This window comes from Rhinoderma darwinii, chromosome 11, assembly GCF_050947455.1.
Source record: "Rhinoderma darwinii isolate aRhiDar2 chromosome 11, aRhiDar2.hap1, whole genome shotgun sequence".
In the NCBI taxonomy this organism is placed as follows: Eukaryota; Metazoa; Chordata; class Amphibia; order Anura; family Rhinodermatidae; genus Rhinoderma; species Rhinoderma darwinii.
This window is the reverse complement of record NC_134697.1, coordinates 4,783,842-4,808,841: the sequence shown is the minus strand read 5'-3', so window position 1 is coordinate 4,808,841 and position 25,000 is coordinate 4,783,842. Positions and strand designations below refer to the sequence as shown.

The window sequence follows — 25,000 nt, the reverse complement described above, 5'->3', positions numbered from 1 at the left end:
CACATTGTCATTTCTATGACATCACACATTGTCATTTCTATGACATCCCACATTGTCATTTCTATGACATCCCACATTGTCATTTCTATGACATCCCACATTGTCATTTCTATGACATCCCACATTGGCATTTCTATGACATCCCACATTGGCATTTCTATGACATCCCACATTGGCATTTCTATGACATCACACATTGTGTGCGTCTACAGCCTTCCAAGTATATGTCCGGAAATCCTCCGACGCGAGGCACGAACGCTATGTGAACGGAGGCGCCTTAAATGCGGTGTTCCTTTGCTTCGGTCTCCTCCGACCCTCCTCTCCGTACACGGGCAGCGCACACCTTCTGATGTTTCTTGTTCCTGCAGCATTTTGCCTCTTGTTATTATTTTTCTATCCTGAATCTCTATGGTTTTTTTTTTTGTACAATCTTCTCTTTCTTTCTGTTCCCTGAGTGTCGCTGATCTGAAACAAGTCTGTGCTGCATGGAGAGGCAGTCTACTGTGCAGCAGGTCAAGCTCTTTGTATATGTAACTACTTGTATCGCAATGGTGGTCACGTAAACAGGCAGAAGTTGGTCACTAGGCAACCAGTGCTCACACCCTTCAAGGGCAGCTGCAGCAATAATCACCGATCCCTCCGTCTGCAATGCTAATAATGGCGCGTGTGCCGCTCGTGCGGGGGGGTCGGTGCGATTATGTCTCCTGGCCGTTCGGAGAGTGAACAATTTGTTCTGTGTGAGATTAATGCCGCAAGCTGCTTGTCTGTGTATATTTATACGGGATCCGGAGGCGTCTGTGTGTGTTCTCCAGGACCAGCATGCTGACGGGTTCCACGAGTCAGAGCCTCTATAACTACTTCAATATGTGATCTTGGCCGTGTTTACACCATGAGGTAGCACAGGACCCGCTTGTTACTGCTCCCAGAATCTGTGTTCACTGAGACCCCGCTTGATTTAACAAATATTACATGCCTCCGGGTGTGCACGGACATAATCAGATTATACTGGATTAGGTGCCGTTATAATCTACATTGAATATTGAGTGACTTTGAGTTTCAGCCTATCTTTACTCCAGTCACAACCAAAGCTGCAGTTATAATCCCGTGGCTGCCCCTTGGAATCTATCAGTCGTGTCCTGACACACACCGTTCTTACAGCTGCAGTACTCAACTCCGGTACACGGGCATTGTAGAGGCGCAGTTTTGTTTTTTTACATCTGACGGCTGTATGTCTCTCCCACATTGCACCACGGCACAGCACGCTCTTTACAGACACTGAACCAGCAGGAAAATGCCATGATAACTGGAAACCACCTGAACTTGAATGCAGCTTTGGCTGTGACTGGAGTATAGGACATGTCATTCAAGATCTGCACATGGTAGATAAAGTTGCTAATCATTATAAATGAATTATTTAGACTCTAAAATGAGCTTCAAAATTCATTCTTACTTGTAACATTATATTTAATACTCCAGTCACATTCAGAGCTGCAGTTATAATTTTGATGGTCGTCCCTTTGAACCCATCATCTCACCTCTAACATCTTGGCTGAGCACCTGTGATCGGCTTCACTCTGGAAAGGTGCATTGTGGGAGATATGTGGAAGACTAGCAGAATTTTAAATGCAGCTCTGGATGCGAGTATAGGACCTGATGTAACTGGAGATCAGTGGCAGATCAGTGAAGTTAGATGACTCCTCACTATATATAGATTCTTTCCAGATGTAAACTGTATAATGAGGCTTCTTGCAGCATGCGTTGTAATCGGAGGTTGCTCGTCTTCCTCCGGAGAATCCAAATTAGAACTAATAATAAATTAATTGACCAAATGTTGCTGGCGCGCACGTCACTGGGCACGCTTCCATAACTCTCCCAGCTGTCCCACTAATCAGCTGTCACGGATTCCTCCTCCTGGATGAGGGGCTGAGCAGTTTTGTTCCATAATGTGGAAATTAGTGAATTGTCAGTGCTTGGGGTTTGACACTCGGTTTTCGTTCTCGGCATCTAATGCGCTCACTGATGTGTGCAGAAATAGCGCGGTTACCAGACGGCCCTGCTTGACGTGACGCGTGTACCACTCCGCTGTAAAGCCTGACAACAATTCTTATTTTTAAAACTCGCGAAACCTTTCCAGATCATCTCATTGGAGCCTTTTAAGCCGTTTTTGCATTTGCTTCTTGGCTAAAATTCTCTTAAATTCAGCAAAAGGAAATCCCAGGCCTGAAAAATGAGCTTAATGCGTCTTAACGGCCGGCTATTTACTAACTGATCTCCCGATTGATGAAACTTATAATGAAAAAAATAATTCAATAAACTGTATTAGGATAAGTGACTCCTGCAGGCTGAACGAGGTACTGCACGGCATCATAATACAAGTGACTTGTGCGCACCTTGTCATTGTTACAGTTACGCTCTGTTCACACTGTTTGTCTCCCTTCTGAGGTATAGGTCCATAGTATTTCCCATTGCATACGCCTGACGGAAGGCTCTAAAGTATGCCGCTGTGTAGGCGTACAACGCCCATAGGGTCGCATTGTAAAAAAACAATAGAAAAATCACATACCGCATGGTCTACATTTTTTACTTGAACTAGTAAATAAAGTCTAATAGAGACCAAATGCTGAGATATAAAAACTTCCAGATGCGCCTCGTGCTCCGGATCTGAAGCATTTCTAGGGACATTTAACTAAGCCGTGTCATCAGTATCCAAAGAAGACGTCCAAGACTTGACTGCTGGTGATATATTGATATTGTGTGTATGATATTGTGTGTGTGTGTGTGTGTGTATATGATTGTGTGTGTGTGTGTGTATATGATAGTGTGTGTATATGATATTTTGTGTGTATATGTACATTGTGTGTATGATATTGTGTGTGCGTATGTACTTTGTGTGTGTGTGTGTGTATATGTACATTGTGTATATGTATATTTTGTGTGTGTATGTACATTGTGTATATGTATAGTGTGTGTGTGTGTGTGTGTGTGTGTGTGTGCGCGCGCGCGCGCGTATTTTGCTGCTGTGCTGGTAGATGCCTGAACACAGCCAGCAGCACCACAAAACATCATTTCTACAGGCACGCTCAACTCCTCTCTAGCCGGTCCCTAGAAATTCCGTTTTACGGTGCTGGTGGCTGTTTGCAATAATCTCCCATTACAGGACTGTGGCATGACTGAGAAGAACTGTCAATCACACTTCAGCCCCGCCCACACTGAGCTGCTCAGCAGTGTAAACAATTGGAGCAATGCAGCAGTGACCAGTACAATGTTATCTCCTTGGAGACCTCCATTATTAAGGTGCAGACATTTGAAGGTCGATGACGTATAATCTCCAGTTCTCCCACATTGAGGCCGGTGTTTATCTCGTATACTTCCATGGTGACTGTCGTGTATTTCCATGTATATAACGGTCCCATGTTCTCGGGACAGTCACTGGTGCTTAGTGATGGGGGTATTTGCAGTTCCCGGAGTCCTCCTGGCACGCATTGGCCGCCGCCAGCCTACGTATCGGCTTGTAACTTCCTCCACTTGCTTCCTAGTTGTGTGAAATCCTACTGGACTGTGTTCCTATGTATAACTTCAGTCTTTGCTTTAGTACATGGCGGAGGCTTTGCTGTAAAGCGCGGGCATCTCTCCTTCCTAAAAGAGCCTCCTTCCCTTCCTTTTATGCCTCCTCTAACTTTGAAACCAGTTTTCAAAGATGGTCTTGGAGCTACCCTCTCATCGCCCCAATGTCTGAAGTAACAGACAAAAAAAATTCTTCCCGGATTTTGATAGAAAAACGACATCTGACAGGTAACAGCATGGTAGGCTTCTCATTTCAAAGGTCGGTGTGATGGGAGGGAAAAGAATGTCTGCCTGGAAATTGTAAGTGAGAAGGACGAGAACAATATTTATATCCCCGCTGAGCCGGAACTCTACAGCCTTTCCGAGGGGAGGCCGGCTGGGAAGCGCTACATCCCGACTGATGGGTGTCAATAACCTGGCACATACCAAATATACCAGACTACGTGCCAACACCCAGACACGGGCATCGGCGGCGCCGCTTATTTCTTCTTTATTTTTTGCATTGAGTTATGGACAGTCCTGTTATATTCAGAGACCACGAAGCCTCTCGAGTTTTCCTACAATTATTTCACACCTATCCAGATATTGGAACATGGAAACACATACCTATATATACCTATATACTCACTCATAGCCATACATATACACACTCCGATCCATACATGTTTACACGACTTGAACAGAAAGGGTCTTCCATTGAAGGAACAGAGGCCATAGTGGAAATAATGTATCCGGATACAATTTTATTACATTTTTATTTATTTTTTGATTATTTTTTGTATATACGTTGCCCTGTCAATAGTAAATAAAGTTGTTGAAACTGTAGCCTCTCCCCGTCCCCTCTCCTTATTCCTATGACCCCTCACACACACGTGCGCACCTCTGCCCTATATTACAGTCCAACCTTTATCCCCTTAATAATCTGCATTTTAAATCTTAAATAAAAACTTGACAAAAAAAAAGAAAATCCGGTTTTCCCATTTCCTCCTGGCATCATGAATTTGCCTAAAAAGTTGCATAGAAGGTCCATGCATGCGTTGGGTGACCGGTCGCAGTCTTTCTGTCCCCTGAAGATAACGTCCGGCTATTGTCATACCGTCGCCTGTGGCCTGGAGATGATTATTACATTCAAGTGAACCAGTTCTGTTTACCTCTTTGGGAGTAGGGGGAGAAGAGAAGTGGTGTGATGGTTCCCCCCTACAGGAAAAACATGATGGCTTTATACTGCCCCCTACAATAAAAATAAAGGCGAACAGTCGCTTCGTGATGAGTGAATCTTTTAGGTCGGCATTATTACATATTGTGTTCTGAAGGGGATGTACTTCTCATAGAGGTAGATCTTACAGCTGCTGTGTGAGAGAGATCGCCAGTCCAGCTCATGTGACCCCCATCCCGTTACTTATGGCCATTTATTGCTACCCACAAGACAAGAAAGACCGGTAGAGAGCGGATCCAAGGGGCACTCCACCCCTCTGTCCTTGGAGTGGTCAGTCCTTACTGTCCTAGAATGGGATGTCGAGGTGGACTGAACCAACATTTAGAGGGGGTGGGGAGCAATTAATATTTTTACTATGTGACCCCCCCTCTTTACTTTGCACCCCCTGACTATATCGGGAGAACCTAGGATACAGTTAATCAGATCAAACAAATCATCTTGTTAGGAGTTTTATAAAAAAAAAAATTTAGTGCTAAATGCGGGAGGAATTCTCCAAAGCGTGAACTATCCGGGGCCCCCGAGCACGATCACTTTAGTGAAGTCTGCGGCTGTATAACCAGAGTGAATCACCGGCGTGAACTGAGGCTTTATGTTAATATGACCTATTTTCCTAATAACTCCTCACTGATACTTTGTCTTCTGTATCCATTGAGTGACATGTGCAGCTGTCGGGGCATCACTTACAGAGAGAGATGTCCGTGAATGCGCAGAAGTTTGGAGTGCGCCCGTGGCGCTGAGCGCTCACTTTGTGTAAACTGCTGTTTAATCGTTTTATGACTCCCTGGCGCTCGGAGACCACAGTTCTGTTACCTACATGTGTCATCTTAACACATTCCCTTTCATTCCGCACATTACCCACCCGTCTTGTACAGAATTGTTATATTTAGACACTTGCCATTTGTCGGCAACCTAGATTCTCCACCTGCGCTACATCTACCCCCGGGGGCACATCAGACACATTCAGGTGAGGATTTCAATAGACTTAATGAGTTACCTGCAGTAGCCAAGTAAGAACCAGTATGGAGGTATTCAGAATAAGTGGAACAGGGGCAGGGATAATGATAACCATAACCGCAGCAGAAATTCTATTCATTCTCCTCCTAGTGTTACCCGTTAATAGTAATTATGATGAAAAGATACTCGTAGGTTAATTGGATGCCTAGGAAATTGTGTCGATTTTATTTCTGAGATTTGGAACTGGTCACATCAATTGATAGGATGATAATCTCTGTCCTGTGCTGCAGAATATGCTGGTGTTGTATAAGCAACGGGAAATAAGTGATGGTATAATTTCAGGGAAGTTTCAGTCACAGAAAATATAAACCTGAATGGGGAAGTAAATCTTCCTGCATTATATGATAAAAACAAGGCATTAAATATATTTTAAATCCCTTAATTTTATTTATAATGGTTATGCCACCCATCATGCATCAGGAGGGAGCACAAATGCCATGTTCTCTTTACCCTATGAGGATCTAACTACTATAATACTGCCCCCTGTGAACAAGAAAATAACTTCTATAATACTGCCCCTATATACAAGAATATAACTACTATAATACTGCCCCTATATACAAGAATATAACTACTATAATACTGCCCCTATATACAGGAATATAACTACTATAATACTGCTCCTATATACAAGAATATAACTACTATAATACTGCCTCTATATACAGGAATATAACTACTATAATACTGCTCCTATATACAACAATATAACTACTATAATACTGCCCCCTATATACAAGAATATAACTACTATAATACTGCCCCTATATACAAGAATATAACTACTATAATACTGCCCCTATATACAAGAATATAACTACTATAATACTGCCCCCTATATACAAGAATCTGCCCCTATATACAAGAATATACCTACTATAATACTGCCCCTATATACAAGAATATAACTACTATAATAGAGCCCCTATATACAAGAATATACCTACTATAATACTGCTCCTATATACAAGAATATAACTACTATAATACAGCCCCTATATACAAGAATATAACTACTATAATACTGCCCCCTATATACAAGAATCTGCCCCTATATACAAGAATATAACTACTATAATAGAGCCCCTATATACAAGAATATAACTACTATAATACTGCTCCCTATATACAAGAATATAACTACTATAATACTGCCCCCTATATACAAGAATATAACTACTATAATACTGCCCCTATATACAAGAATATAACTACTATAATACTGCCCCCTATATACAAGAATATAACTACTATAATACTGCCCCTATATACAAGAATATAACTACTATAATACCGCCCCTATATACAAGAATATAACTACTATAATACTGCTCCTATATACAAGAATATAACTACTATAATACTGCCCCTATATACAAGAATATAACTACTATAATACTGCCCCCTATATACAAGAATCTGCCCCTATATACAAGAATATACCTACTATAATACTGCCCCTATATACAAGAATATAACTACTATAATAGAGCCCCTATATACAAGAATATACCTACTATAATACTGCTCCTATATACAAAAATATAACTACTATAATACAGCCCCTATATACAAGAATATAACTACTATAATACTGCCCCCTATATACAAGAATCTGCCCCTATATACAAGAATATACCTACTATAATACTGCCCCTATATACAAGAATATAACTACTATAATAGAGCCCCTATATACAAGAATATAACTACTATAATACTGCTCCCTATATACAAGAATATAACTACTATAATACTGCTCCCTATATACAATATAACTGCTATAATACTGCCCCTATATACAAGAATATAACTACTATAATACTGCCCTCTATATACAAGAATATAACTACTATAATACTGCTCCCTATATACAAGAATATAACTACTATAATACTACCCCCTATATACAAGAATATAAGTACTATAATACTGCCCCTATATACAAGAATATAACTACTATAATACTACCCCCTATATACAAGAATATAAGTACTATAATACTGCCTCCTATATACAAGAATATAACTACTATAATACTGTCCCCTATATACAAGAATATAACTACTATAATACTGCCTCCTATATACAAGAATATAACTACTATAATACTGCTCCTATATACAAGAATATAACTACTATAATACTGCTCTATATACAAGAATATAACTACTAGAATACTTCCCCCTATATACAAGAATATAACTACTATAATACTGCCCCCTATATACAAGAATATAACTACTATAATACTGCCCCCTATATACAAGAATATAACTACTATAATACTGCTCCTATATACAAGAATATAACTACTATAATACTGCTCCTGTATACAAGAATATAACTACTATAATACTGCCCCCTATATACAAGAATATAACTACTATAAAACTGCTCCTATATACAAGAATATAACTACTATAATACTGCCCCTATATACAAGAATATAACTACTATAATACTGCTCCCTATATACAAGAATATAACTACTATAATACTGCTCATATATACAAGAATATAACTACTATAATACTGCCCCTATATACAAGAATATAACTACTATAATACTGCTCATATATACAAGAATATAACTACTATAATGCTGCCCCCTATATACAAGAATATAACCTATATACAAGTATGGAAATGAATTATGTAATATTAAGGCCCCATGCACACGAACGTGTTTTTGCGGCCGCAATTCCCCCGAAAATCCACGGGAGAATTGCGGCCCCATTCTTTTCTATGGGGCCATGCACACGACAGTAGTTTTTGCAGTCCTTGCACGGCCCCGGAGCCCGGACCGCAGAAAGAACGGGCATGTCTTATTACGGCCCTGTTCTGCGGTCCGGGCTCATTGAAAACAATGGCGGCGGCCATGTGCATGTCCCGCGATTTGCGGGCGGCCTGCGGCTGACAGTCCACAGCCGGCCGACCCGAAAATCACGGCCGTGCATACGGCTACGGTCGTGTGCATGAGGCCTAAAGGTTTTTCTTCTGTTTTTACCAACCCTTTTCTTTTAATAGGTTCCCTCAAAAAATATGTAGTCCTGTGATATAGTCGGGTGATCCCGGCACTGGATGTTGTATTGTTGTGGTTAGGTGGATTATTTTGAGTAGTATTGATATCACCGTCTGATCATTGATTTTCATGGATGCCCCGGGCCCTCTATAGCAATGGTTTTTCTTTGGAGCCGCTCTCCTCTGACTTTCTATATTGATGTTCCCATTTATGTCCTCAGACTGTTTTGTACAAGGTGCTGTGTGAAGCTCTTCTCCTCTTCCTCCTCCTCCTCCTCCTCTTCTTTATCTGGACGGTGAGATTCTGTCCCTTCCCTGGTTGCCCGCGCTCACGTGGTGACATTATTAGGAGTCTCATCCTCCCGGCAGTACAAGTTTAGCTATTTTTATGATTTTGCTTTCTGTACAGAACAATGTAAAGTATTTAAGCTTTTCTCATATCAATGAAACATCAGCAATGTTCTCCCCCGTACATAATACCTGCTTCTTGTTTCATCTCTGACATCTTCCATGAGGGAATCTTTCTACTTTCTGTGCTGAGATGATTTTCCTTTTAATGCCGTTTCCGATCACTACACAACAACCCCTCGTATTCTGATATATGCGCCGGGCGCGCTCGTCGCTCCTGTGATACCGAGCACCTCTCTTCCCTCTTCATGTCATTGTAAATATTGTAGTCACAGGCCTTTACAATGTAGTTTGGTAGATTTCGGGACAACATCAAGGATTAATACCTCTGGCTTTTAGCATCATTGTTTGAAAACGCGCGTTTCAAATGTTTCCGTGTGAAGAATTGAGTTTCTTGATGTGGTCGAGTAAGAGACAAATCTCTGTTCTCCGCAGACGTGTCGGCTTTATCAAGATGTCGAAATGCATGAGATTTCCCTTTTAAACTGTTGCATGTCAAGAGGCATGGGTGTAATAGGTGGCCGAGGTGATTCCGATCTTCTTTTCCCTTAACCAAAGGAAATGTTACATGGTTACAGATGGAGGAAGAGACGCCCGGCAATGATACATTTTTACTAATCACTGCGCCCGTTATTCCACTTGTTACATTGTATCCATTTGTCCCTCGGACGGCTGTCATTTACTCTCTTGGGGTCTTTGCACGTTGGGGTTTGGTAAATTTTTATAACTTTTTGGTCTTTTGATTGTATTGTCGTCTTTATGTTACTATGTTGTGTATACTTTGTTTTTCCTACAAACATTGGATTCTGTTACGTTGGTTAACAAGTTTATGTCCTTGTGATGTCACCAATCAATTGACTGCGTGTAAACTCCAAAAAAATGGCTGCCACTGTGGCTTGAAACTGATTGGTTAACTACGTTCTTCTTAACACGTTGCTCAGAACAACTTATGGTAACAACTAGGTTCATGTCTGCAGTATATTTTAACACTAGTGTGAACAAATCCTTATTTGCTTTTTTCATCCCATGGTAGGGTTTTTGTTTAGGGGTTATGCAGATTCTCACCTTTTAAAGGATTAATCCCATCTAAGACATTTATGTCCTAGCAACCAGATATTACCTAAAGCTCCGAGCTCTGGAACCCGCATCTATATGGAGAACGAACGTACAACACACCCGGCTCCCGATTCCAGGTGGAGATTGAATGGAGAGGTGGCCGTGAATGTGCTCCGCTCTCTCCATTCCCTTCCATGGGAGTTACAGAAACATGTGAGCAAGCGTGCCACATATTACCTACTTCTACATTTTACATTTATTCTCCGCCTGAATGCAGCGGCTGTTCTCCAGATAGGTCCCGGTACCAGAAGTGGGACCCGCAGCTATTAACCACTTATTGCATATGTTGCTAACTTTGGGACTGGGGCAGTCCTTCTCAGTTATTAGCATATTTCTTTAAAGACTGTATTTGTGGTTAGGGTAAACTGCTAAAAACTCTGAGACCCTCTAATAATTGTATCACTGGTTGGTTAATCTCTCTAGGTTTGTATTGTTGTTTTCTATGTTCCCCTATGGACTAGCCTGTTTTAGTGATTAGTGAGACCTTCCAAAGACTATTAGGGGTTAGTGAGACCTTCCATAGACTATTACTCGTTATTGAGACCTTCTAAAGACTATTCATAGTGAGACCTTCTATGGACTATTAGTGGTAAGTGAGACCTTCTATGGACTATTAGTGGTAAGTGACACCTTCTATGGACTATTAGTGGTAAGTGAGACCTTCTATGGACTATTAGTGGTTAGTGAGACCTTCTATGGACTATTAGTGGTAAGTGACACCTTCTATGGACTATTAGTGGTAAGTGAGACCTTCTAAAGACTATTACTGGTTATTGAGACCTTCTAAAGACTATTCATAGTGAGACCTTCTATGGACTATTAGTGGTAAGTGAGACCTTCTATGGACTATTAGTGGTAAGTGAGACCTTCTAAAGACTATTACTCATTAGTGAGACCTTCTATGGACTATTAGTGGTTAGTGAGACCTTCTAAAGACTATTACTCATTAGTGAGACCTTCTAAAGGCTATTCATAGTGAGACCTCCTATGGACTATTAGTGGTAAGTGAGACCTTCTAAAGATTATTACTCGTTAGTGAGACCTGAAGACTATTCATAGTGAGACCTTCTATGGAATATTAGTGGTAAGTGACACCTTCTAAGGACTATTAGTGGTAAGTCAGACCTTCTAAAGACTATTACTCGTTACTGAGACCTTCTAAAGACTATTCATAGTGAGACCTCCTATGGACTTTTAGTGGTTAGTCAGACCGACTAAGGACAACTAGTGGTTAGTGACACCTTCTAACAACTATTAGTAATTACTAAAATCCTCTAAAGACCGTATATGTGATTGAGACCTTCTAAGGACCATAAGTAATTAGTGGATCCTCTACGGACAATATTTGGCATTAGTGGTACCCTCTATGGACTATTTGTGATTAGTGAGACCCTCTAAGGACTGCAATAGTGATTTGTGACTTTAAATTAGTACTGTTTCTGATTTGTGAGACCGTCTGTCTACCTTTGTGCCAATGTAATGCCCTTGATTCCATTCTCTTGCTTTTAGTTTGGTCTTCATACAGATTGTGTGTTTACAGACTTTGATTCTTGTACAGACGGAGTGTTTCTGAGTTGGCCTGATGTTCATAATATTGACAGACTCGTCTTAGTCGGGGGCCACAGCTTCGCCCCAGCTTGATTTCACAGCAGGTCAGGACTGTCTGTACAAGTTGCATCTATGGTAGAACTTCGTACATTACGCCTGGGCTTTCACAAACGCAGTGTTTTTTATTTTTTTGTACTTGTATCTTTTGAAGCGTGAGTCTGCACTCCCTGTTAGGAAACAATGTTGTCTCCCATTTGCACTAAAGAACAAAAGACGCATTAAAAAATCATTTTGATTGAAGAACCACACGCTCCAAGTTAAGACAATATCAAAAGGACGAGCAAGAGGCCGAACATCACTCAACTAACATATCGGGAGACCCCATAGCACCTAAAGGAGCGCAATCCAGATTGCAACAACCTTACAATTTGTATTAAGAAAAAAAAGGAGATCTTGACTGGCGTCAGTCTGGGACTCCGAACAAGGATAGTAACTTATTTTAACTCTGTATCGTTTACATATTTATGTCAAGGGATGGTTAGCATGCGAAAGAAGAGATTACAAGAATTGTATAACATTTTACAAAGCTTTATTGTGAATCCGTAATATATAAAAAAAAATGATGGTGGACTACTAATGCAAAGACTGGATAGCCACCTACACGTGGATCTAGAGCCACTCTTATTCCTTTCAATTGTATATCATACACCACCCATACACAAAAGTGGCGCTGAAATAAATAAGACTTTTTTTTTTCTCACAGAATCTATGATATTTGAAGACCTTTCTTAATAATTTTATAATAAGCCAAATTAAAGCAATGTTCACCTCTGATCAGAATTTTCCAGTTTATATTTATTTAATCTCCATAAACAGCGGTGTCACTGTACTGATCCTGAGTTACATCCTGTATTATACTCCAGAGCTGCACTCACTATTCTGCTGGTGGAGTCACTGTGCACATACATTACATTACTTATCCTGTACTGATCCTGAGTTACATCCTGTATTATACTCAAGAGCTGCACTCACTATTCTGCTGGTGCAGTCACTGTGTACATACATTACATTACTTATCCTGTACTGATCCTGAGTTACATCCTGTATTATACTCCAGAGCTGCACTCACTATTCTGCTGGTGGAGTCGCTGTGTACATACATTACATTACTTATCCTGTACTGATCCTGAGTTATATCCTGTATTATACTCCAGAGCTGCACTCACTATTCTGCTGGTGGAGTCACTGTGCACATACATTACATTACTTATCCTGTACTGATCCTGAGTTACTTCCTGTATTATACTCCAGAGCTGCACTCATTCTGTATTCTGCTGGTGGAGTCACTGTGTACATACATTACATTACTTATCCTGCACTGATCCTGAGTTACATCCTGTATTATACTCCAGAGCTGCACTCACTATTCTGCTGGTGGAGTCACTGTGTACATACATTACTTATCCTGTACTGATCCTGAGTTACATCCTGTATTATACTCCAGAGCTGCACTCACTATTCTGCTGGTGGAGTCACTGTGTACATACATTACATTACTTATCCTACACTGATCCTGAGTTACTTCCTGTATTATACTCCAAAGCTGCACTGATTTTGTATTCTGCTGGTGGAGTCACTGTGTATATACATTACATTACTTATCCTGTACTGATCCTGAGTTATATCCTATATTATACCCCAGAGCTGCACTCACTATTCTGCTGGTGGAGTCACTGTGTATGTACTCTACCGTTCAAAAGTTTAGGGTCACTTAGAAATTTCCTTATTTTTGCAAGAAAAGCACAGTTTTTTTCAATGAAGATAACCTGAAATTACTCAGAAATACACTCTATACATTGTTAATGTGCTAAATGACTATTCTAGCTGCAAACGTCTGATTTTTAATGAAATATCTACATAGGTGTATAGAGGCCCATTTCCAGCAACCATCACTCCAGTGTTCTAATGGTACATTGTGTTTGCTAACTGTGTTAGAAGGCTAATGGATGATTAGAAAACACTTGAAAACCCTTGTGCAATTATGTTAGCACCGCTGTAAACAGTTTTGCTGTTTAGAGGAGCTATAAAACTGACCTTCCTTTGAGCTAGTTCAGAATCTGGAGCATTACAGTTGTGGGTTCGATTAAACTCTCAAAATGGCTAGAAAAAGAGAGCTTTCATGTGAAACTCGACAGTCTATTCTTGTTCTTAGAAATGAAGGCTATTCCATGCGAGAAATTGCCAAGAAACTAAAGATTTCCTACAACGGTGTGTACTACTCCCTTCAGAGGACAGCACACACAGGCTCTAACCAGAGTAAAAAAAGAGAAGTGGGAGGCCCCGCTGCACAACTGAGCAACAAGACAAGTACATTAGAGTCTCTAGTTTGAGAAATAGACGCCTCACAGGTCCTCAACTGGCAGCTTCATTAAATAGTACCCGCAAAACGCCAGTGTCAACGTCTACAGTGTAGAGGCGACTCCGGGATTCTGGCCTTCAGGGCAGAGTGGCAAAGAAAAAGCCATATCTGAGACTGGCTAATAAAAGGAAAAGATTAATATGGGCAAAAGCTCAGACATTGGGCAGAGGAAGATTGGAAAAAAGTGTTATGGACAGACGAATGGAAGTTTGAGGTGTTTGGATCACACAGAAGAACATTTGTGAGACGCAGAACAACTGAAAAGATGCTGCAAGAGTGCCTGACGCCATCTGTCAAGCATGGTGGAGGTCATGTGATGGTCTGGGGTTGCTTTGGTGCTGGTAAAGTGGGAGATTTGTACAAGGTAAAAGGGATTTTGAATAAGGAAGGCTATCACTCCATTTTGCAACGCCATGCCATACCCTGTGGACAGCGCTTGATTGGAGCCAATTTCATCCTACAACAGGACAATGACCCAAAGCACCTCCAAATGATGCAAGAACTATTTAGGGAAGAAGCCGGCAGCTGGTATTCTATCTGTAATGGAGTGGCCAGCGCAGTCACCAGATCTCACCCCATAGAGCTGTTGTGGGAGCAGCTTGACCGTATGGTACGCAAGAAGTGCCCATCAAGCCAATCCAGCTTGTGGGAGGGGCTTCTGGAAGCATGGGGGGAAATTTCTCCCGATTACCTCAGCAAATTAACAGCTAGAATGCCAAAGGTCTGCAATGCTGGAATTGCTGCAAATGGAGCATTCCAAGACCAAAGCAAAGTCTGAAGGAGAAAATTATTATTTCTAACCTTGTCAATGTCTTGACTATATTTTCTAGTCATTTTGCAACTCATTTGATAAATATAAGTGAGTTTTCATGGAAAACACAAAATTGTCTGGGTGACCCCAAACTTTTGAACGGTAGTGTGTGTATTATACTCCAGAGCTGCACTCACTATTCTGCTGGTGGAGTCACTGTGTACATATATTACATTACTTATCCTGTACTGATCCTGAGTTACATCCAGTATTATACTCCAGAGCTGCACTCACTATTTGGTGGTGGAGTCACTGTGTACATACATTACATTACTTATCCTGTACTGATCCTGAGTTACATCCTGTATTACACTCCAGAGCTGCATTCACTATTCTGCTGGTGGAGTCACTGTGTACATACATTACATTACTTATCCTGTACTGATCCCGAGTTACATCCTGTATTATACTCCAGAGCTGCACTCACTATTCTGCTGGTGGAGTCACTGTGTACATACATTACTTATCCTGTACTGATCCGGAGTTACAGCTTGTATTATACTCCAGAGCTGCACTCACTAATCTGCTGGTGGAGTCACTGTGTACATACATTACATTACTTATCCTGTACTGATCCTGAGTTACATCCTGTATTATACTCCAGAGCTGCACTCACTATTCTGCTGGTGGAGTCACTGTGTAGATACATTACATTACTTATCCTGTACTGATCCTGAGTTACATCCTGTATTATACTCCAGAGCTGCACTCACTATTCTGCTGGTGGAGTCACTGTGTACATACATTACTTATCCTGTACTGATCCTGAGTTACATCCTGTATTATACTCCAGAGCTGCACTCACTATTCTGCTGGTGGAGTCACTGTGTACATACATGACATTACTTATCCTGTACTGATCCTGAGTTACATCCTGTATTATACTCCAGAGCTGCACTCACTATTCTGCTGGTGGAGTCACTGTGTACATACATGACATTACTTATCCTGTACTGATCCTGAGTTACATCCAGTATTATACTCCAGAGCTGCACTCACTATTCTGCTGGTTGAGTCACTGTGTACATACATTACATTACTTATCCTGTACTGATCCTGAGTTATATCCTGTATTATACTCCAGAGCTACACTCTCTATTCTGCTGGTGGAGTCACTGTGTACATACATTACTTATCCTGTACTGATCCTGAGTTATATACTGCATTATACCCCAGAGCTGCACTCACTATTCTGCTGGTGAAGTCACTGCGTACATACATTACATTATGTATCCTGTACTGATCCTGAGTTATATCCTGTATTATACTCCAGAGCTGCACTCACTATTCTGCTGGTGGAGTCACTGTGAACATACATTACATTACTTATCCTGTACTGATCCTGAGTTACATCCTGTATTATACTCCAGAGCTGCACTCACTATTCTGCTGGAGGAGTCACTGTCTACATACATTACATTACTTATCCTGTACTGATCCTGAGTTACATCCTGTATTATACTCCAGAGCTGCACTCACTATTTGGTGGTGGAGTCGCTGTATACATACTTTACATTACTTATGCTGCTATATTTGCCCTGGTAACTTGTAACTGCTATTATTAGCTTCTAGATCTGCCCGGTTAACCTGTAAGTGTTTTTAGCTGCTAGATCTAGATTTTTTTGGGGGCGATTTTCGTTTTGAATCTTGATTTTCTTTCTTTTTTCTTTTATTTTTTTTTCAGTTTATTTAACAGTAATACCAAGAGATAATTTAATAAATTATTTTCTTTATATAATTAACTTAACATATATTACTATTATCATTATTGTACGTAACTTCACAACTTTTAACCTCTGCAAATATTTTTTTTTTTTATCCGAAATACAATTGAAAAAATGCCTAACTGATTATAACTTCTGTGTTCCCTGGCAGGGAACAGGTTAACAGAATCTATAATGAATGATTTGCTGCGTGCACTAACATCCTTCTCTGCCCGTCACCACCTCAGCCGGTCTCCGACATCGCAGACGAGAACAGTGTAAATTGCAGCAGGGCCCAGCAGATCGTGCCTAGCGGGCACTCTGGGGTGAGATTACATTATAGTCAGCTTTTCGTGTCCATTTCACGTCAGTGTCTCCAAATTCTCATCCATTTCCAGTCCGTCTGTCCGTTTTCATTTGTCAGGGTTTTTGTATTCATCCCCTGGAAACAGGAGTGCACATGTAGCTAATGCCGCAATGTCCCCACAAGTTCACAAGTTGGTCTCCGCCCCACTCCCCTTGTAGATCGCACCCCCCCCCCTCTCTTCCTTGTAGATATCTCAACTGTAGTTGCCAATGGAAGCTGAATCCTAGTGGGAGCTACTGTGGTGCGATCTACAAGGGTAGGTGGTGATGCGATCTGCAAGGGGGTGGTGGTGGTGCGATCTACAAGGGAGGGTGTGACGCAATCGGCAAGTGGGTGGTGGTGGTGCGATCTGCAAGAGAGGTGTTCTTTACAGCGGGGTGGTATTGCTATATACGAGGAGTCACTGCTACCCCACGGAACTGCTGTTCTGTACTGTATCACTTTGTTCAGTACAGAACAGCAGTTCCGTGGGGGAGCAAGGACAGAACGGGGGTGACTAGGCGGCAGGGCGGAGCTTCCTCCTGCAGGAAGGCGCCACTAAAGAATCGATTTGAGTCCTTGAGGGTGAATTAATTTGATTAATCGCCCAGCCCTACCTGTAAGTTTTGTTATCTGCTAGATCTGCTCTGGTCATCTGTAAGTGTTCTTATTATTATCTGCTAGAACTGCCCCGGTTATCTGTAAGTGGTATTACTATGTGCTAGATCTGCCTTGGTCACCTGTAAGTGTTATTAATATCTGATAGATATGTCCCAGTCACCTGTAAGGGTTATTATCTGCTAGATCTGCCCCGGTCACCTGTAAGTGCTATTATTATCTGCTACATCTGGCTTGGTCACCTGTATGTGTTATTATCTACTAGATCTGCCCCGGTCACCTGTAAGTGTTGTTATTGTGAAGTGGAAGAATCTAAGGCTGGATTCACACGAGCACATTGCGTCCGTAAAGGACGGAACGTATTTCGGCCGCTAATCCCGGACCGAACACACTGCAGCCGGGCTCCTAGCATCATAGTTATGTACAATGCCAGGAGTCCCTGCCTCTCCGTGGAACTACTGTCCCGTACTGTAATCATGTTTTCAGCACGGGACAGTTGTCCTGCAGCGAGGCAGGGACTCCTAGCATCGTACATAACTATGATGCTAGGAGTCCGGCTCCCTGCACTGTGTTCGGTCCGGGACTTGTGGCCGAAATACGTTCCGTGCATTATGGACGTAACTTGCTCGTGTGAATCCAGCCTAAGAGTAAGATCAGCCATGAAGCCGCAGACCATGCCACCTCATACAGCAAGCCGCTGAGTGCTGAAACATGTGGCGTTTATAAATCATGTATCGTCCGTTGTATCACTTTCTGCATACAACATGGCCATGTAGTGCGGGCTTGCACTGTTTTTGGGTGAGGGGTAAATTTCCTTGCACTGCTTGATGTTTATCTTTAAAGACCACTAGAACCACTTTAACATTTACACTACGTGTATTTTATGATAATTATATCCATTTATTACCCCGGCACTCCATGAAATAGAGCGGCAGCATATGGGGAGTCTCATGTAGCCGTAAACTGAGCGCAAGGATGCAGAAGGTGACCGCAGCGATGACCGTGAACTCCTTTCTTATTCTTTTTCTGGATGACTATTACATACAGCGCCTCGCGACAGCGTTGTTTTTCCGTTTTTGTTGTATTACAACCTGGAATTAAAATGGATTTTAAGTTTTATTTTTACATAATTTACCTGTCAGAATAGTCCAAATTGTCCTACCCCAAGAGACTGACATCTGTAATAGACCTACCCCAAGAGACTGACCTCTGTAATAGACCTACCCCAAGAGACTGACCTCTGTAATAGACCTACCCCAAGAGACTGACCTCTGTAATAGACCTACCCCAAGAGACTGACCTCTGTAATAGACCTACCCCAAGAGACTGACCTCTGTAATAGAGACATACACCAAGAGACTGACATCTGTAATAGACATACCCCAAGAGACTGACATCTGTAATAGACCTACCCCAAGAGACTGACATCTGTAATAGACCTACCTCAAGAGACTGACATCTGTAATAGACCTACCCCAAGAGACTGACCTCTGTAATAGACCTACCCCAAGAGACTGACCTCTGTAATAGAGACATACCCCAAGAGACTGACCTCTGTAATAGACCTACCCCAAGAGACTGACATCTGTAATAGACCTACCCCAAGATACTGACGTCTGTAATAGACCTACCCCAAGAGACTGACCTCTGTAATAGAGACATACCCCAAGAGACTGACATCTGTAATAGACCTACCCCAAGAGACTGACCTCTGTAATAGACATACCCCAAGAGACTGACCTCTGTAATAGAGACCTACCCCAAGATACTGACCTCTGTAATAGAGACCTACCCCAAGATACTGACATCTGTAATAGAGACATAGCCCAAGAGACTGACATCTGTAATAGAGACATAGCCCAAGAGACTGACATCTGTAATAGAGACATAGCCCAAGAGACTGACATCTGTAATAGAGACATAGCCCAAGAGACTGACATCTGTAATACAGACCTACCCCAAGAGACTGACCTTTGTAATAGACATACCCCAAGAGACTGACCTCTGTAATAGACCTACCCCAAGAGACTGACCTCTGTAATAGAGACATACCCAAGAGACTGACCTCTGTAATAGAGACAGACTCCAAGAGACTGACCTCTGTAATAGAGACATAGCCCAAGAGACTGACCTCTGTAATAGACCTAACCAAGAGACTGACCTCTGTAATAGACCTACCCCAAGAGACTGACCTCTGTAATAGACCTACCCCAAGAGACTGACCTCTGTAATAGACCCACCCCAAGAGACTGACCTCTGTAATAGACCTACCTCAAGAGACTGACCTCTGTAATAGACCTACCCCAAGAGACTGACCTCTGTAATAGACATACCCCAAGAGACTGACCTCTGTAATAGACCTACCCCAAGAGACTGACCTCTGTAATAGACATACCCGAAGAGACTGACCTCTGTAATAGACATACCCGAAGAGACTGACCTCTGTAATAGACCTACCCCAAGAGACTGACCTCTGTAATAGACCTACCCCAAGAGACTGACATCTGTAATAGAGACATAGCCCAAGAGACTGACCTCTGTAATAGACCTACCCCAAGAGACTGACCTCTGTAATAGACCTACCCCAAGAGACTGACCTCTGTAATAGACATACCCCAAGAGACTGACATCTGTAATAGACATACCCGAAGAGACTGACCTCTGTAATAGACCTACCCCAAGAGACTGACCTCTGTAATAGACCTACCCCAAGAGACTGACATCTGTAATAGAGACATAGCCCAAGAGACTGACCTCTGTAATAGACCTACCCCAAGAGACTGACCTCTGTAATAGACCTACCCCAAGAGACTGACCTCTGTAATAGACCTACCCCAAGAGACTGACCTCTGTAATAGACATACCCCAAGAGACTGACCTCTGTAATAGAGACCTACCCCAAGATACTGACCTCTGTAATAGAGACCTACCCCAAGATACTGACATCTGTAATAGAGACCTACCCCAAGAGACTGACCTCTGTAATAGACATACCCCAAGAGACTGACCTCTGTAATAGACCTACCCCAAGAGACTGACATCTGTAATTGCAGCGAGAGGTGCTCCACAAGTATTGACTCATTGGGGGGGGGGGGTGAATACTTTCGCAAGGCTTTGTATCATAAACTTTTCTATAACCGTTTGATGATCCTGAATATCTAATATTCCGCTCCTCCAGATGAAGGGAATCTCTCTGTAGTACATTTATTAGTGGGGGGCTGTGCTGAGCTCTATGGATATATTGTGGGGCGGGTATTAGATTATGATGGGTATTCCAGCCCCGTTACACATACAACGCCAGCAGAGGATGGTCCCTACAGTCCCCGCCGTGATCCTGCAGCAATTTGCATATTAGCAATTAAGATTGGACTTCTCTTCAATCCTATATCAGAAAGTATCGATCTGAAGAGTTAATACCTGGTGAGGTCAATACGAGATCTCAGGGGTCAACTAATCCCGAATTCACCCGAGTGAAGAAATGATTACAACAGCATAATTACTGCACTGTGTGCACTGCGCATCCAGACCGACTATCTATCTATCTCATATCTATCTATCTATCTATCTATCTATCTATCTATCTATCTATCTATCTATCTATCTATCCCATATCTATCTATCTATCTATCTATCTCATATCTATCTCATATCTATCATCTATCTATCTATCTATCTATCTATCTATCCCCTATCTATCTATCTATCTATCTATCTATCTATCTATCTATCTATCTATCTATCTATCTCCTATCTATCTATCTATCTATCTATCTATCCCATATCGATCTATCTATCTATCTCATATCTATCTATCTATCTATCTATCTATCTATCTATCTCATATCTATCTATCTCATATCTATCTATCTATCTATCTATCTATCTATCTATCTATCTATCTATCCCATATCGATCTATCTATCTATCTATCTCCTATCTATCTATCTATCTATCTATCTATCTATCTATCTATCTATCTATCTCATATCTATCTATCTATCTATCTATCTGTCTGTCTGTCTGTCTATCTATCATCTATCTATCTATCTATCTATCTCATATCTATCTATCTCATATCTATCTATCTCATATCTATCTCATATCTATCTATCTCATATCTATCTATCTCATATCTATCTATCTCATATCTATCTATCTATCTATCTATCTATCTATCTATCTATCTATCTATCTATCTATCTATCTATCTCCTATTTATAAGAAATAATATACATTTTATACTTGTTTCTCTCTAAAGGACTCTCATAAAATGCCTCTGATTTATATCCCTACCGTTTTATAAACGCTCGGGTGCCGCGGTCACTATTGATCACTCCATCGGGTTAAACTGCCGAGATCATTTTGATCTCGGATCCCGACCGTTGCAGCCGGTTGTCAGCTGTATGAAACCGCCTGCCGCAGTGTCGGGTTTAATGTGGTCTCCGCTCCCGCGCTATATTGTGACCGCGCACATCTGCCGTACGTGTATGGTGGATATCATTAAAGGGGTTTTCTGGGACTTTATTATTGATGGCCTATTTTTAGGTTAGGATGTTAATTTGTGATCGGGGAGGTCTCCGGGAACTCACGCTGATCAGCTGTTTATAAACCGCACTGCACCCCCTTCATCGTTTACCCACGCACAGCTCCGTAGATTTGGTAGTGGCTGTGCCTGTTACTAGTTCTAGGAGTCGGACCCCACTCCATCAGATGGTGCTGGCCTAATCTAAAGAAATCCATCAATGTTAGAGACCTAGAAATCCATTTTAAAGGAACCGGTCAGCAGTTTTGAGGTCTCAAAAATGCTAACCTAGCGATCTAGGAGGGGGAAGGGCATTTTAAACTGACCCCGACGCGCTGATCGCAAGTGCCACTCAGGCAGGACTCAATGTGCAAGTGCTCCTGCTCTGCACACCGCCAGCCCTGCCCCTCTGCTCTTAGTGACGGCTCTAGCAGTCTCCTGATTGGCCGCTAGAGCCGTCAATCAGAGCAGAGTGTGGCACTTGCGACCATCGTGCCGGGGGAACCAAACGTCGGTTTCTCGGCCATACAACTTGCATGACCATGACCAAGGTACGTATTAAAATGCCTTCCCCCTCCCCTTTATCATACGGTCAGCGGTTTCAAAACTGCTGACCGGTTCCCTCTAACTAAAAAGTCAGTAACTATTAAAAAAATAAAAGCAGTAAGTCGCTGAACGTCGTCTTGGCCCTGCAAAAACATCAGTGGAGGTGAGGTGGCGTTTATAGCCATCTGAGGAGGCACAGGCTGCCATAAAACAGCCCTTCAGGCTGACCGGTAACCCATAGGAGATCTGCGCTATTGTCGCCATTGTCAGATAGCCGGTATATATTTGGGAATTGCTGCAAATGCTCTTTGCTCGTTATAGTTTAGTTTGCCCGTTCCAATCGGAGGGGGCCCTGATCCCTGGCTCCTGTTGTAACCGCCGAGTCGCCCAACGTACCAAAGAATAAAGCACAAGAGAATGTTTCCCTCTAGCAGCTCCACGGAATGGCGCGCAGACACCATCCCAGACCGGGCACGCTGCGTTACAAAAACATTTTCCAGCGTAATTGTATTTTTGAATTTGCTTCAAAAGATTTTGTGGCTCAAATCATCCGATGAACCGAATAGAAATGCAGATTTTAAATTTTTTTATTTTTTTTTTCCGATTTTATTGATTTTGTTTTTTTTATATTTTCATTGTTTTTTTAAGCTTAGTTTTTAGCCCCTCTTTGTTTGAGAGACACAAATGCCGTTTCTTTGGGCAGACAAGCCCCTTACGGGTCAGTGGGCCCTGGCTTTAGTTTGCAGACTTCATAGGCCAAACACATTTTTGAAACCGTCCACTTGGGATTTCATTCAACTTTTTTTTTTTTTTTTTTTTTATATTCTTTCCCCCAGAGAAACAGAAATTCTCAATACCAGCCCTCAAGGCTGCGGCGAGGGGAAGTTCACTCAGCCGAAGATATTCACTCTCTCCACAGGCTGTCAACTTTATTAGTGGAGAGATAAGCTGATTAGGTCCTGTCAATCAGAGGTGCCAATATCTCAATCGTGAGCCTTTTCCTCTCTCCAGCATCGAATAAAGGCAACAAAGACAATGGCGTGCGCGTCGCATCCCCTCGGCCGTCCCCACGCAGGGCGCATCGGGCCTGTGATGATGTGATGACTATATTAAAGAGGACATCAATTTGTTTTAAAGTGTTTTGATTTTTGATGGTGGTATTAAGAGCGAGAACATTCTGGTTACAGATTTACTAGAAAGCAAAAGAATTCTGGAAAGGGGGAAAAAAAATAAAAAATAAAACACGGGTCCTTTGAAGCCAACCGGAGCTTTGAGTCTTGCTGTGCCAATGGGCGCGTCGGTGCTCTTGTAACTGGCGCACTGTGATCCAGCATTAACTTAGGCACTGTTCTCTTGTCAAACCCTCCGCCTGTGTCAGAGACTCCAGCAATGTTCCTCCAGCTCCGCGTTTCCCGACGTCAGACGCTCGCGCGCTCGCAATTACACCGGTGCATGAACACGCTATTATGTTGAAGTGGGGGGGGGGGGGTAGCTGTTTTATCTGACTGATCACAGATTATTAAAGCTTTTCCTCTACAATCCGCTAACGTTGGCAGGAACATTTTATTTTTCATCTTGTCACTTTTTCTTTTTCCCAAATCTTCCGGGATCTCCCGACAGCCCGTGCGATGACGTGACCGCAGATCTTCCCAGTTATATAATGCGGTGGAAATCACGGGTATTTTTCTCTGTAAGGTGATCGGTATATTGACAATTTTTGAATATATTTTAGGAATTTTTGGATTCTTCAGCTCTGGCACTGAAGAGTTTACAGAATGTGACTATAGTACTAAAATTATCTGCCGATTACGGCACAAGGTGGCGGCGACCAAATGCGACCGGAATCCTAACGATTGTTTGTGATCATGATATCAAACCTGACCAATCCGATCGAAACCGTTCCAAAGAATTCATTCTTTAAAAAAAAAAATGTATTGGATAGAATGTCATTTTATTTTTTTGTGTGAATTTTAATGAAGTCATGAAACATAATTCATGCTTGTTGGCTAAACGTTTGCAAAATCGTCGGAGTTGGTGCGTTCCTCTGTTATTTTGGGGCGTCGTATGTCGACATGAAGAAATCTCCGATGATCTATTGTTTTTGGGAGGATTTCGGTCGGCTCGTGCCATAATTTTCTTTATACC

The 25,000-nt window shown here is 41.9% G+C and overlaps 1 protein-coding gene across 4 annotated transcripts in view; it reads left to right on the top strand.

The window, feature by feature from the left end:
• VTI1A (vesicle transport through interaction with t-SNAREs 1A) overlaps positions 1-25,000 on the top strand; it is a 329,342-nt gene that overhangs the window by 96,673 nt on the left and 207,669 nt on the right. The window lies entirely within an intron of this gene.